Here is a 13,716-nt window from a genome sequence, read left to right as displayed (position 1 = left end):
AAAATCTGTGAAGGGTGGATTGGTCAGCCACATCATCGACCCCAAAACAGCAATAAAGAGAGAACTTTACAGCCACAAGTCCCTGTCTAGCATGTGAAAATGAATCTACTTCCAAACAACACACTCTTCACCATGCAATATTGATGCTGATCATTATTTACACTCCATTTAAAGTCACAGACCCTGTACAACAGCACTTAGACTTCAATACACACCATTGACTAGTTAATGAAGCATTTCTAAATGAAATGTAACTCAGCTTGTGGAAATGCAACCTGTTATGGGAATATTATCAGATGCCAAGGGTAGAATAACACTGTACATGTTCCACTTCACACACTTCTGGATGTAGAATGATGGTGAGTAGCCAAATCACTCTTCGGGATTTGGTCTATGATTGAGGTCAGATCAAGGACAACAGAAAATTGATTGGAAAAAAATACATTCCAGCATCAAAAAATCCAAATTTGAAGGGGAAAAGAGCCTCAAGCAGGAGGTCCTCTGCTTCAGGCCAGGCCCTGCACACTTAAAAGGTATACAGCCTGATTCATCATAGTGCCGTTTTGCGAGTTTGAAATAGCGAATCATAAGGAATCGCTATTTCAGACTCGCAAAACGGCATTCATGTAGAAATCGCAAAAACAAAAGCGATTCCTACATATTCCTTATTTGCGATTAGCAAATTGCTAATCGCAAATAAGGAATAACTCCCCATTCATTCCTATGGGCCAAAAGGCCCATAGGAATGAATGGGGAGTATTCCTTATTTGCGATTAGCAATTTGCTAATCGCAAATAAGATTGCGATTTAAAGGGTGCCAGGGGTGTCCAAAGGACACCCTGTAGCACCCCTTAACAGTAAATACGAACAGGTGTTGCGCACACACATGTCCAAAGGACATGTGTGTGTGTAACATGCAACTTAGAAAAATGCTTTTAAAAGCATTTTTCTAAGTTTTCGCTATTTACCACGAGGTTTGACCTCGCGGTAAGTAGCGGGCCGAAATTGCGAATTCGCAATTTTAAAATGGATGATGAATTGCATTTAAGGAATCTCAAATTGAGATTCCTTAAATGTCATTCATCGCAAAATAGCGAAATCGCAATTACCGATTTTTGCATTTGGGATGATGAATCCCAAATGCAAAAACCGCACTCGCAAAGGGCCAGATTCTGAGAATCTGGCCCTTTGCGAGTGCCATTCTGCATGATGAATCAGGCTGTAAGACATTATTTATAAGGCAAAATAGCTATCCGAAATTAATGCTGTCACATTTTGTCAAAAATTCAAACCACCATGATGATTTCAAGCAATATTTATCATATTCATCCAGAAGAAAAAACATAACAGTATACACCGACCAAATCAATTAAATAAAATGCAGTGTCCCCAGTGACCAGAGAACAACAGTAAAGAATTATTAAACAATTTCTTATGTTTCTCATAACAAATAACATGGAATAGTCAAATTAGTCAATATGCCTTTTAGCTGCATCATTTGGATATGTTTGTTTGTTATATGTATCGATGACGTTTCGACCCTTCACAAAAATAACCAGGTGTCATCAGGACATAAATATTACAGGGGCCATCTGAAAAACTGAACATAAGTAGATTAGAAAACAATATTTGCAAACAATTAAGGTGGCCTGTATTAATAAACAAGGGTAATAAGTACCACCTTGCACCCAGAGTGCTGAAGGTCACTAATTAAGCAGGTCACCCAAGTGTGCCTGTGGTATCCAACCAATTTACTTACTCAGGGGGCAAAGATAAGGAAAATAGGCTTGTAAAGGTTAATAAAAAAATGAATAATCAAGCGCATGTGTATCACTAAACCATACTCATCTGTTTACATAGAGAGGCGCTGAAAGTTACAGCGATTGATTCCATCCTGGATAATACGATGGAAATGTGCATATTTAAAATTGAGCTGACACTCCAAGAAACTCTAAAGGGCGCTCTTGTTTATCACCCGCCTGGGCCACTAAAAGATTTTAACCTAAAAATTATGGAGAAAATTGGCCCTTACATAATTACATCTAAGCACTTCCTGCTACTTGGAGAATTTAACGCCTTAACTGCTTCGAACGTTCAGCGCTAGTGCTGAACTTTCGAAGAAACGGGTTGGGCTGCGTCGGCCGTTGGACGTGCGCAGCACCAGGGAGGTAGCTCGCGCGACGTCCAACGGCCGACAGAAGCACTAAACGGGTTGATGTCCATAGTGAAGAAAAGGAGAATGCAGAGGCTACAAGCTTTCTAGCTGACATGACCACTTCAGGCTTAAACTGTAGTGTAGTTCCTAGTTTCCCACTAGGCCCTGCGCATTGGAATAACATAAACAGTAGTATCGACGTGGAACTGCTTATATTCCAGGCCTCCACTGACTATGCTAAACTTAATTGGGTTGTGTTACCAACTAGCTCAGAGGTCACTGGAAACTTTCTTCTCTGCATAGGAAGTGATCAGCTTCCTTGGCACAGACAAGAAGGGATTCAGTTTTCCAACAACCGTGCAACATGACAACTTTGCTCCTCAGATCAAGAGTCGATCTCTAGGGTCGTGTGAAACAATAGACATAGATTTCACTCAGTCAGTCTAGTGCAGTTTACTTTCACAGTATGTAGAGAATAGAGAGACGGGCGTGTATCAATAAAGGTTAACATTTATTGAACAGTCTTTCTTCTCGTACAAGAGAAATGTATTGCCACAATTGCAATAACTGTTATTATAAAAAGTACGTACAGTAAGATAAGGATTGCGAAATAGAACTGTAAAAGCATTGATATGGTTTCTTAGCCATACAATGGTTTAAAAGTAATAAAACATATATACAGTCATATATACATTAGGCTAACATACTCAACTGGTGCTTCTAACTAAGCCTACCCCAGTGTGCCTGACCTAAGCCTAACACGTGAGAAGGGGAGTAAGTAAGTAGCTTTAAGTTAAGTTGGTTTTGCCAAGGTTTGTTTCAAGAATTCTCGTCTAAGGGTTTAGTCAACACCATACCTCTGAATAGAATGATGGAGGATTGGTATCTCCTTCAGGGGTCTCTCTCGATATCCCAGTCACCCGCGAGGGTAAACTGGAAGCGCCGGGACTGGATTTCTCTGCACGAGAAATGCAGCGGCTTCTCTCTTCAGCGCGTCGAGGAAGGAGGGGTGAAAGCGTCCGCGGGCAGCTGGGCTGGATGTCTTCGCAGAGGACGGCTGTTTCAGCTCCTTAAGCGTACTGCACCATAGTTCGCGCTGTAGCGGCGATAATGGTAATCAGCAGCTTCACCACCACAGGATAGCAGGCTGCAGCGACAGAGTGCTAGGTTTACCAACACAGGGTCATGCAGGCAGCTTGCATCAGCAACAGGCAACGTACTCGCATTGCTTAAGGCAACGTTGGTAATATTTATACCTGAGAGGTGCCGGGTTTGACGCAAGTTTGCTGGACATAAGACGTCAATTAAAGATGTCACTAGGAAGTGACAGTTATCAGTTGCTCATTAGAGTTCCATTACTAATCAAAACATAGCAAGCGGGGATTTCCAGGTTTGCTAAGTTTTTATCTTGTTGAAGAACTCGGAGTGTTATCTAGGAATATCAGATAGTGACTGCTGCTCTGTCATTGCACTAATTGGTCGCAAAGGAAGTAGCAGAGAGTCATGCTGGAATGTGGCTCTGTTCGTGTGAGGCCAGAGATGACTTTTCAGAAAATCGCACTTGAACGGTTATGCCAATATAGGGAATAAATGGATTTATAGCCGAATAGGGGCATAAGGTCACAGTATCGATCAGGAACCTAGATAAGCACGCAACACCCACTCCACGTTTTCATGTCCATCAAAATTACTAAAACTAAGCAATAAGATGCATGTGTAACATTGCCCACCCCAAAATACATAAATGCATTCGAAATAGGCGTACTTGTAATACATGGAATTTAGGTACTGTACGTTTTTTTTAAAGCATAGTAATCATTCAAAAAATTATTGCATATGAAAGCAATGAACGATTATGCAAAAGGAATTACACATGAAGTATCTCTGACAGAAGAAATGCGAGATAAATCATCACATAAAAATGCATTGTAATAACATGTGTGCTAGAGGCTGGTGTTATGTTGTTATGTCTCTAGAAGTGTTTAGAAATAGAAGTGTGAAGCTTCTGTTCTCTAAGAATAGTTTTTACGTTAAGCAAAGAATTGTTCGTGCCAAAAAAAGGTCAATATTAGAAAAATTGTCCAATTCAAAGAAAATAGATTTCCAAAGCTCTTGGCAGTTTTTGTTGATCAAAACTGAAGGCCGAATTCAGAGTTCATGGGAACGCTGTGTGTCGGAAAGCTTCTCAAAAAGTTATTGTTTCTCTGTGGGTGAGAACATCGTATCAGACAGGCTCGCAAAGAATTGGTCTACAAAATCAGGTGATAGTTCAACCAAATTAGATAGCGCTGTAACTTGGCAGGTGTGAGAATGATTGCTGTCATCGAAGGCAGGACCAGCAATGCTCACAGAACGTTGTACCTGGATGATGTTGCTTTTGTCACTCGCTCCACTGTTACCACTAGGCTGTAGTACAGGAGTCTCCACGAATGCCGTCATCAGGATTGGTAGCCGCTGGGGACAACACAATGCGTGAGCCGTTATTGGACTGAGCAAAGTATCGACGTCCATTGGTACTGCTGATGGAAGTGAAAGACAGATGTCCAACACGCATTCATCGCCGCAAAGCATACACCGTAGCACAGGTAAAATGCAATTTTGCCATATCGGTCTGAATGAAAGGAACCAGGTCATGTTTAGATCTCTCAGCCTGGCCAATCCGAGGACGTTAGTTATCCTGTCCCTGTAGCGCATTGCTAGGATTGTCTCTTCCATTCCCATGGGAGCTATGTCTGAGCATAACGAAGCAGGAGGGTCAAAAATAGAATCCCTGCAACGAGTCCCAAAAATAGTGGTATGCCGCCAAAAATGGAGTGTACAAAATTAGGAAAGATTCCCAAAATTGCCTGGAAGGGTGTTAGCAGTCCCGTAAAGACTGTCTTAAATATGCCTGGGATGCTTGTTGCACTAGACATGTTAAGGAGTTGGCTGAACATTTCTACGAAATGCACGGGGCAATTTGTTGATAAAAGGTCATGGACTTCAGTAGCCGTCCTTGCGACTAGAAGATCATACGTCTCTTTAGATGACGTTATAGGCACGGTTGTCTGTAAAAGCACAGATTTCATTTTGCTTAATGTATCAATTTGTATAGAATAGAGATTCAGACGAGGCCAGATGGGAGTCACTATGTCTGGAGGCCCGCTCGGGAACAATGCTTGCATACAACATTTGACCATGGACGTAACTTGTACTAGATAACTTTTCCCTGGCGTCAGGCCACAACATCTTTGATCCGTTCTAAGAATGTAACTCCCGTTTGCGAGTTGCATAAAGAAGGGCTCTATCTGAGTTGCAGGTGTGACTAGCTGGTGGCATGAAAGGTTGTTTGAATTTCCATCACATGCTCCGTGTAAATTAATACCCTGACACAAAAGTATACCGCTTAGTGAGCGTTTACAGTTGTCACCACTAAGAAATACATTTTTGTCGCTGTCACTATAGCAAGAATGAGTGTATGGTAAGTTCCATATAGATTTAACATATCCTTTACCCAATTGTTCATATTGGCCAGCAGGTATGTACTCAAGGCATTTTTTAAATCGGAAAGTTGTAATCGGAATTGTGATAATTCCGTGTATTATCCATTCAATGACAGGACTCTCTGACATTGTCAATGGTAATCTCTCGAGTTTTTCGATGCTCAGGATTGTATAGTCTGCTCCTTTCTGTGCCAAACTGATCTGTTTATCAGTAAGGTTAAAACTGGAAAATAATGACGTTGTGTTGATTAAACGCCAAGGCACATAGCCTGAACGAAGATTTTGCAGCGTCCAGCCTAATTCTATAATAGAGCGTAATTGAGATTGGCCATGTTGTAACATTAGCAAATCTCTGTCTATCACATCAAAGGCAGAGGATACAATATTGTCCAACGAATATATTCTGGAAGACAGAGTCATTAACCCATTGTCTACCACAGAAAGTGATTTCTCCAAATTAATACGATCAATTTCTCGTATTTTTTCAGCAGTTTCAATTTGCTTTACTTTCCAAGCCTCGTTGTAAGCAGCATAGATACTGGTCGCTATGAAACGCTTTTGACGCGGTTTGCGTGGTCCAAGAATGAAATCGCGCAAATCAGCACCATCTTTTAATAAAGACAAGTGTTGCTTAATTTCAGCCAGTGTGGACGAAGTTAGCCATTCTAGGCAGAGTTTCCCTACACTGTATGTTGTTATAATCCCTGGATGTTGTCTCTGGGAATATCTCGAGTCTAATCTGGTCATTTTCAACCCCTGTGTTTTATTCAGGAATCTATCTTGACAGCTATTTGTGTCTGTAGGCCAGATTAACCACTTTTTCCAATCAGGATTTGTTCTGTTGAAATGTAAAATTTGTGACACGTCTAACTCAATATCTGTGGTTGTATTTTCAGGTATTGGCTTTGGTATAGACGGTGTTTTAAGGTCTTTGATCTTAGCTAGGCCAAGACAAGATGTTTGGTGTATTGTGTCATTTAAAAATAACATTTGTTCTGGTATCATGCAGGTTCTAAAAAGTGCTTCAATGCCTTGCACCTGCCAATCTTTTGTACCCCAAATTGTTTTCGTTTCAATATTATTTTTCCAATAATCAAAACCAAATGTCATCATTTTGTCATAAAATGCTTCTGAATATATCAATTTAGAATTTGTCAGCATTGTTTTCATGCCTGTTTTATCTAACAGTTTGTAATAAAACGTTTCTGCATCACTGGTGTTAAACCCTGAGAAGTATTTGAATTTCTCAAAAAATGCTTTAGAACTGCTTTTAGGTGGTGTAGAACAGTGTTCCCATTGATTATACATAAAAACATTTCTAGGTTGTGCAGATTTATGCAAGTAATGATCCCCATAGTGGGTATAACAGAATAACTGCTCATAACTAGTTGAACCTTGTAAATAATCATGATTTGTGAATCTAGCTGACATTACTAAATCAGACATCATGTCATTAATACTGTTAAAGTCCCAATCATCAGAGAATGTACTAGGTGTCACAAAGTCACTTAAGGAAACCTTTAGTTGATGAGGATACTTCAGGATTTCGACCGGACCATAGATCTCATAGTCTGTTTTCTCCCATACTACCCCACCAGGTATTGGAATTGCTGTGACATTTACTGTTGACAGTTCTCTTTTCTTCACGTGGGATGATCTGTGTGGTTTCAGGACTAGGTTGATGTTCTGACTTGCTGTGTCCATTCAATTGTAATGAACTTTCCTAAAATTAAAACTAAAATTAGGCATAGTAGGAGTATGAATACTCCTGAGATAATCCAATGCTCAATCAACGGTGAATCCAGATATAGTTCTTTGATTTGTTGAAGGAGTCCTGTTGTATTTTCTTTAGAATACTTTTTTTGTTTCTGGCATCACTTCGGGCTTGTTTAAATCTTCAGAGAAGTTGTCGAAGTTGATGAAATAACCAGAGGCAGTTCTGTCAATTAATGGGATTGTTCTTTCAATCTGTCTCTCTGTAGCACTTTCTGATGCCACATCGTTGTAGACTGGTGCTGTTTCTTGACGAACTGTTTCAATCTGTGTTTCAAGAGGCACGAGTTCCATGGCATTATTGCATAGTCCTTCATTGTGCACTGCAGGCTGATCGAATGTGATTAGTCTTTCAGTTTGAACCTCTTGGATTGTTGCAAGTTTGGGTATTCTGTTGTTTCTTGGGAGTCCACTGGGCCTACTGTTGATTATAGGCCACATGCTTGTGGTTTTACCAGATCGATAGACACGATTCTGTTCTCCTTTTTACCAGCAAGGGGCGGTAGCACAACTGATCTTGTTCCGGTGACTGCTAAGACAGGTACTGCTTTTCTGTAAGAAGGCCCAAATTCCTTCTTAACCGCGATCTTTTCTCTGACTAGATCCCCAATCTTTGGAATCCAGACAGGCCTTGCTGGGGCTGTTGCGGGTGGTGCCTCGTCAGTGGTACTTGGCTGTTGCTTTAACTTTATGTTGCTTAATGATTTTCTTGTTTCATTCAGTTCCTGTAAAACAGCCAAACGGTCTTTTACATCAAAGTGCGTTGTTTCTTCTTGTACCACTGACATCTGACTATCGAGGTCCTGAACGCTCATTCTAATTCCGAACAATAGTTCGTATGGGCTGAAACCTTTTAGAGAATTTCTTGGCATGTTGTTAAGACTAGTCTGGACACTTATTAAATGTTTGACCCACCCAGCGCCTGAACCTAATACCTTCGCTGTTATAGATTGCTTTATGTCACAGTTTTTTCTTTCTACCACACTATTCCCTTCCGGGTGCGACGGACAAGAATACCGCAACCCAATTCCCATGCTGGCCATGACCTCCTTATAGGCTCGAGAGCTGAAAGCAGGACCCTGGTCAGAATGGAACGTGGTAATTGCGTATGTGCCGATAAAGACTCGCTAATCTTTTATAACCGTTCTAGCGTCAGCCGAGCGCTGGTGGCCTCATTTTTTAAGTGCTTTTCGTCTTAATGGTGTACACTGGGACGCGCTTCTCTTCTTTGATTGCGCAGATAGACCGCCTTATGCTGTCTAGAAGGGATCCTGAAACTACACTGGCCTGTTCATTACTGCGATCTCTGTTGCAGTCTTCACAATTTTGAGCAAAACATTGAATATCTATACTCATTCCTGGCCACCAGTACTCCGATTGTAATTCTTTCAGAGAGACTTTGATTGTTTGGTGTTTCAGACCCAACCCCATGTGTGCTTCCAGTAACAGGAAGCCCCTCCTGCTCCTGTTTGGAATTACTCTGTCCCCCACTCCAGGGATTCGAGCAAAAGGAACGGAGTTTGCATCGATTATGTATGCATAATTGAGTGGATAGTTTACGGGTAGTGCTGCACAGTCGCCTTTTACGGTCGTTTTTACTGCCAGCATGGTTTCCCCGTCTATGTACTTATCTGTACGTTTTTTTGTGGCTACGGAAGCCGGTTTAGTTGCTTCCGCTATGGCTGTGTTAGCCAATGAATTCCCTGCAACGTGAACGCCATCACGTTGAAGACTCTGTGCGTGAATCACGTGAGTCTTTTGTAGTTCTTTGTGTAAAAGAGCTACTTTGTTCCAGAGCAATTTATGCTTTATTGTGGCACCTGTGTCATCTTTGTAGTCGTTTTCGATCCAACTCTGCAGTTTATTGTTGTAAGAGTTGACGCAAAAATGAGAATCGCACACGATAAGTGTGGGGAATTCGCGTTCTGCATTTTCGAGCGCCATCTTTAAAGATCTGATTTCAGTTCTCTGAACCGAACAGTTTCTTACAGATTCAGTTTTTGTTACTTTCGGTCTGAATTTACCGCACAGCCAATGACCTTTAATGATCGCACACGCTGCATTGTAGGATTTACTCTCTACGTTGAAATGCTGTACAAAGCTATCTGTATAGATTATACAGGCATATTGTGGGAGAGGCAGAATTTCGATTGGCAGAGGATATTCTTCTTCATACTCTAAATCATTCAGTTCTTCAAATTGCGGGGCGAAATAGTATTTCACATCTTCCGCTCCTAGAGAATCTATGCACTGTATCCATTTCGGATCCAGTGACACTGTAGGCAGGTTTACTGGGCTGAATAGCGCCTCGAAGGCGGATTCCGCTGTAAGGATATTAATCCGTTTGCCGTGTGCTAGTTCTCGTTCATTTGCTAATGCGATTTGCACTGCGTTCACAGTTCTTTCTGTGTGACTGAATGTTTTTTCTGCTTGTGTGTACAAGTGAGATTTAATTGAAATAGGTACCTTTTCTCCCTCATTAGAGGTCAGGTATGTGAATCCGCATCTTCCTGGGATGACTCGGATTACAAGATCGATCGTGTTGTCACGTGTATCTAATTTTGTTTTTGCTAACATGTCTGTTTGCAGTGATCTCAAAATTTCTGTGTGTTTTTGAGTCCAATTGATTTGTTTTAAATCAGGTTTTATTAGTTCGTAGAGAGGTTTAACCCTCTCTGCGTAATTTAGTATGTAAGTTCTTCCGAAATTCAGAAAACCTAGTATTGATTGTAAATTCTTCAGCGTTTTTGGAGCTTGGAGTACAGCGCACTTCTCTAAGAAGTTGTCCGCTAGGCTTTTCCCTTCACTTGATAATTCGTACCCTAAGAACAGTACTGTCAGATGGGCAATTCGGGACTTTTTAAAGTTGAATTTGTAACCCTCTGCTGCGAACCCAAGTATAATGGTGTTCACTCTTTTCAAGTGAGTATCCAAGTCGTCGTCTGTGAGATAAATATCATCTACGTAAGATAATGCTTCATCATCATAGATTTGTAGTAACTCTGTTACCCTAGCTGAGAATAGTCCTGGGCTGTTCTTGAACCCCTGTGGGAGTCGACAGAATATTTTCTGCGACCCAAATGCGGAGAAAGCGGTCAAATATCTGCTTTCTGGTGCAATGTTTTGACAAAAGAAACCATTAGAAATGTCTAATGTCGTTTTATATTTTTTCCTAACTATGTTATTCATTAGGGCTGCACTATGCGAGTTTTGTACTGCAAAAGTTTTGCAACATGTATTAAGATGTCTGTAGTCCAAAACTAGACGATATGAATTGTCTGGCTTGGAGACAGGAAACTAAGGATTGTTCATTTGAGAGGTGCATGTTTCAATCACCCCCTGGTACTCAAGTTGATCTAAGATCTCCCTGACTTGTTTTTTAGGTTCTTGCTTTATGGGATACTGCCGTTGGGCAGTTGGTTCACTTTTTAGTTGGATTTTGTGAGGCGGTGAATCCTCATCCCATCCTACATGATTTTTATACAATGCAGGTGCCTGGGCCACTGCCCATTTCCTTGCATATGTGTATTTTTTGTGAATCGGTATGTGATTCGAGAAGGCAGGCATAATCACTTCTTCGCCACGAGGGCACTCCGTGACAAACTGCGGGGGCCAATCTTTTTCAGCTAACAGAATATCATAGCCTTTTGAGAGCTTATCCCAAAATAGACCCTTAATTTTCCTAGTCTTATCACCCTCCATACGCAATGTTATTTCGTATATTTTATGGGGCTCGCTAAGTCTGGCGTCGGCAGTTTCAACCTGAATGTATTCATTCGTGTCCACTGTCTCCAGATGACTCATCAAGATCTTGCGCGCTATACTGATTTCTGCTGCACTGTCCAACATTGTCAATGCCCACTCCCCGTTTTTCAACTGTGTCCTCAGTATTCTCGGCATGGTTGATTACTCTAATACTGGCTACCTTCTTTTTAGGAAATTGAGATTTCTTATTTTGAGCAGGTTCCTTGTCTTTGGACTTGGTGTGCTCTCCTGGGTCTGACCGTCCTCTTCTTTCCGAATTCTGTGGAAGAGATCGAGAGGGACGTGTATCAATACTTTGATATCTATCAGGTTTTTTTATATTATCCCTATTTCTAAGGTTATATCTTTTCTCAGAGGGCTCCCGTTGGGGAGACTGGCGTTCTCGAGTCGGAGTTCTTTCCCTCCGTCGAGGAGACCTTCCTCTGGACTGGAAAACTTTTTCCTTGGGAGTGGATTGTTTATTTCCATCCCAGCTCTTTTTAGGAGTGTTTAAATTATTTTTAATAAATTTTACTAACTCTCTATAAGCTTTTGTTAATTCTCCTATGTTAAATAAGAGTTCTTCCTTTGACATTTTTGCAATGTCAGGATGTGGTGTGTAGCTGGCTAGAACCGGCCACGTGGCTCCTGGTCTACCTAGTGGACCGAGCCTGGTTATGTGATCATTGTGTTTTAGGGCGCCATTAAACCAGAGCAGGTGCTCTTGAAATTTAAGTGGAATTTCAATCTCCTCGAAAGGAGCGTACTCTTCCGGAGGTTTCTCTATTTTGTAATAGTGAAACTCTTGTGTTATAGCGTTTACCGCTGGAAAGTTTATCCATGAATAGAATACCTCTGTCTGCCGATACTCGTGAGCCTCTATCACGAAGATTACTGTACCACCTAGAGGTGTCAGTCCGTTTTCTATAAGTTTTAAAGTTATAGATCTTCTTAACTGGACCGGGATGATAATAGCATCCGGGTCTGTGTATTCGGGACCTTGCTGAGTCGCATCTGCTGCGGCCCCAGTGGTTCCGTTTTCTGGCATTGTAAAAAATGCGAGGTTTGCAAAGTAGGTCTCCAAGGAGACAAAGATTAGATGCACAATATTTTGGAACACTGTATCCTTCAACGTTGAATAAACCAGAGCTTTACATAGGAATCTCTTCCTACTAAGGTCGGGCGGATTTTAACCTTTCACCCACTCCAGACGTCTATTGGAGTATTTACGGGAGAAAGGGGTGTGAAATATGCACGACTGAGTTACTCTACAAGTCTTGCGTTAGTTTATCGCCTTACCAAACGTTGGGCGCCATGTAGTGTAGTTCCTAGTTTCCCACTAGGCCCTGCGCATTGGAATAACATAAACAGTAGTATCGACGTGGAACTGCTTATATTCCAGGCCTCCACTGACTATGCTAAACTTAATTGGGTTGTGTTACCAACTAGCTCAGAGGTCACTGGAAACTTTCTTCTCTGCATAGGAAGTGATCAGCTTCCTTGGCACAGACAAGAAGGGATTCAGTTTTCCAACAACCGTGCAACATGACAACTTTGCTCCTCAGATCAAGAGTCGATCTCTAGGGTCGTGTGAAACAATAGACATAGATTTCACTCAGTCAGTCTAGTGCAGTTTACTTTCACAGTATGTAGAGAATAGAGAGACGGGCGTGTATCAATAAAGGTTAACATTTATTGAACAGTCTTTCTTCTCGTACAAGAGAAATGTATTGCCACAATTGCAATAACTGTTATTATAAAAAGTACGTACAGTAAGATAAGGATTGCGAAATAGAACTGTAAAAGCATTGATATGGTTTCTTAGCCATACAATGGTTTAAAAGTAATAAAACATATATACAGTCATATATACATTAGGCTAACATACTCAACTGGTGCTTCTAACTAAGCCTACCCCAGTGTGCCTGACCTAAGCCTAACACGTGAGAAGGGGAGTAAGTAAGTAGCTTTAAGTTAAGTTGGTTTTGCCAAGGTTTGTTTCAAGAATTCTCGTCTAAGGGTTTAGTCAACACCATACCTCTGAATAGAATGATGGAGGATTGGTATCTCCTTCAGGGGTCTCTCTCGATATCCCAGTCACCCGCGAGGGTAAACTGGAAGCGCCGGGACTGGATTTCTCTGCACGAGAAATGCAGCGGCTTCTCTCTTCAGCGCGTCGAGGAAGGAGGGGTGAAAGCGTCCGCGGGCAGCTGGGCTGGATATCTTCGCAGCGGACGGCTGTTTCAGCTCCTTAAGCGTACTGCACCATAGTTCGCGCTGTAGCGGCGATAATGGTAATCAGCAGCTTCACCACCACAGGATAGCAGGCTGCAGCGACAGAGTGCTAGGTTTACCAACACAGGGTCATGCAGGCAGCTTGCATCAGCAACAGGCAACGTACTCGCATTGCTTAAGGCAACGTTGGTAATATTTATACCTGACAGGTGCCGGGTTTGACGCAAGTTTGCTGGACATAAGACGTCAATTAAAGATGTCACTAGGAAGTGACAGTTATCAGTTGCTCATTAGAGTTCCATTACTAATCAAAACATAGCAAGCGGG

This window comes from Lissotriton vulgaris, chromosome 4_1 (genome assembly GCF_964263255.1).
Source record: "Lissotriton vulgaris chromosome 4_1, aLisVul1.2, whole genome shotgun sequence".
Classification (NCBI taxonomy): Eukaryota; Metazoa; Chordata; class Amphibia; order Caudata; family Salamandridae; genus Lissotriton; species Lissotriton vulgaris.
Note: the sequence above shows the minus strand (reverse complement) of the source record.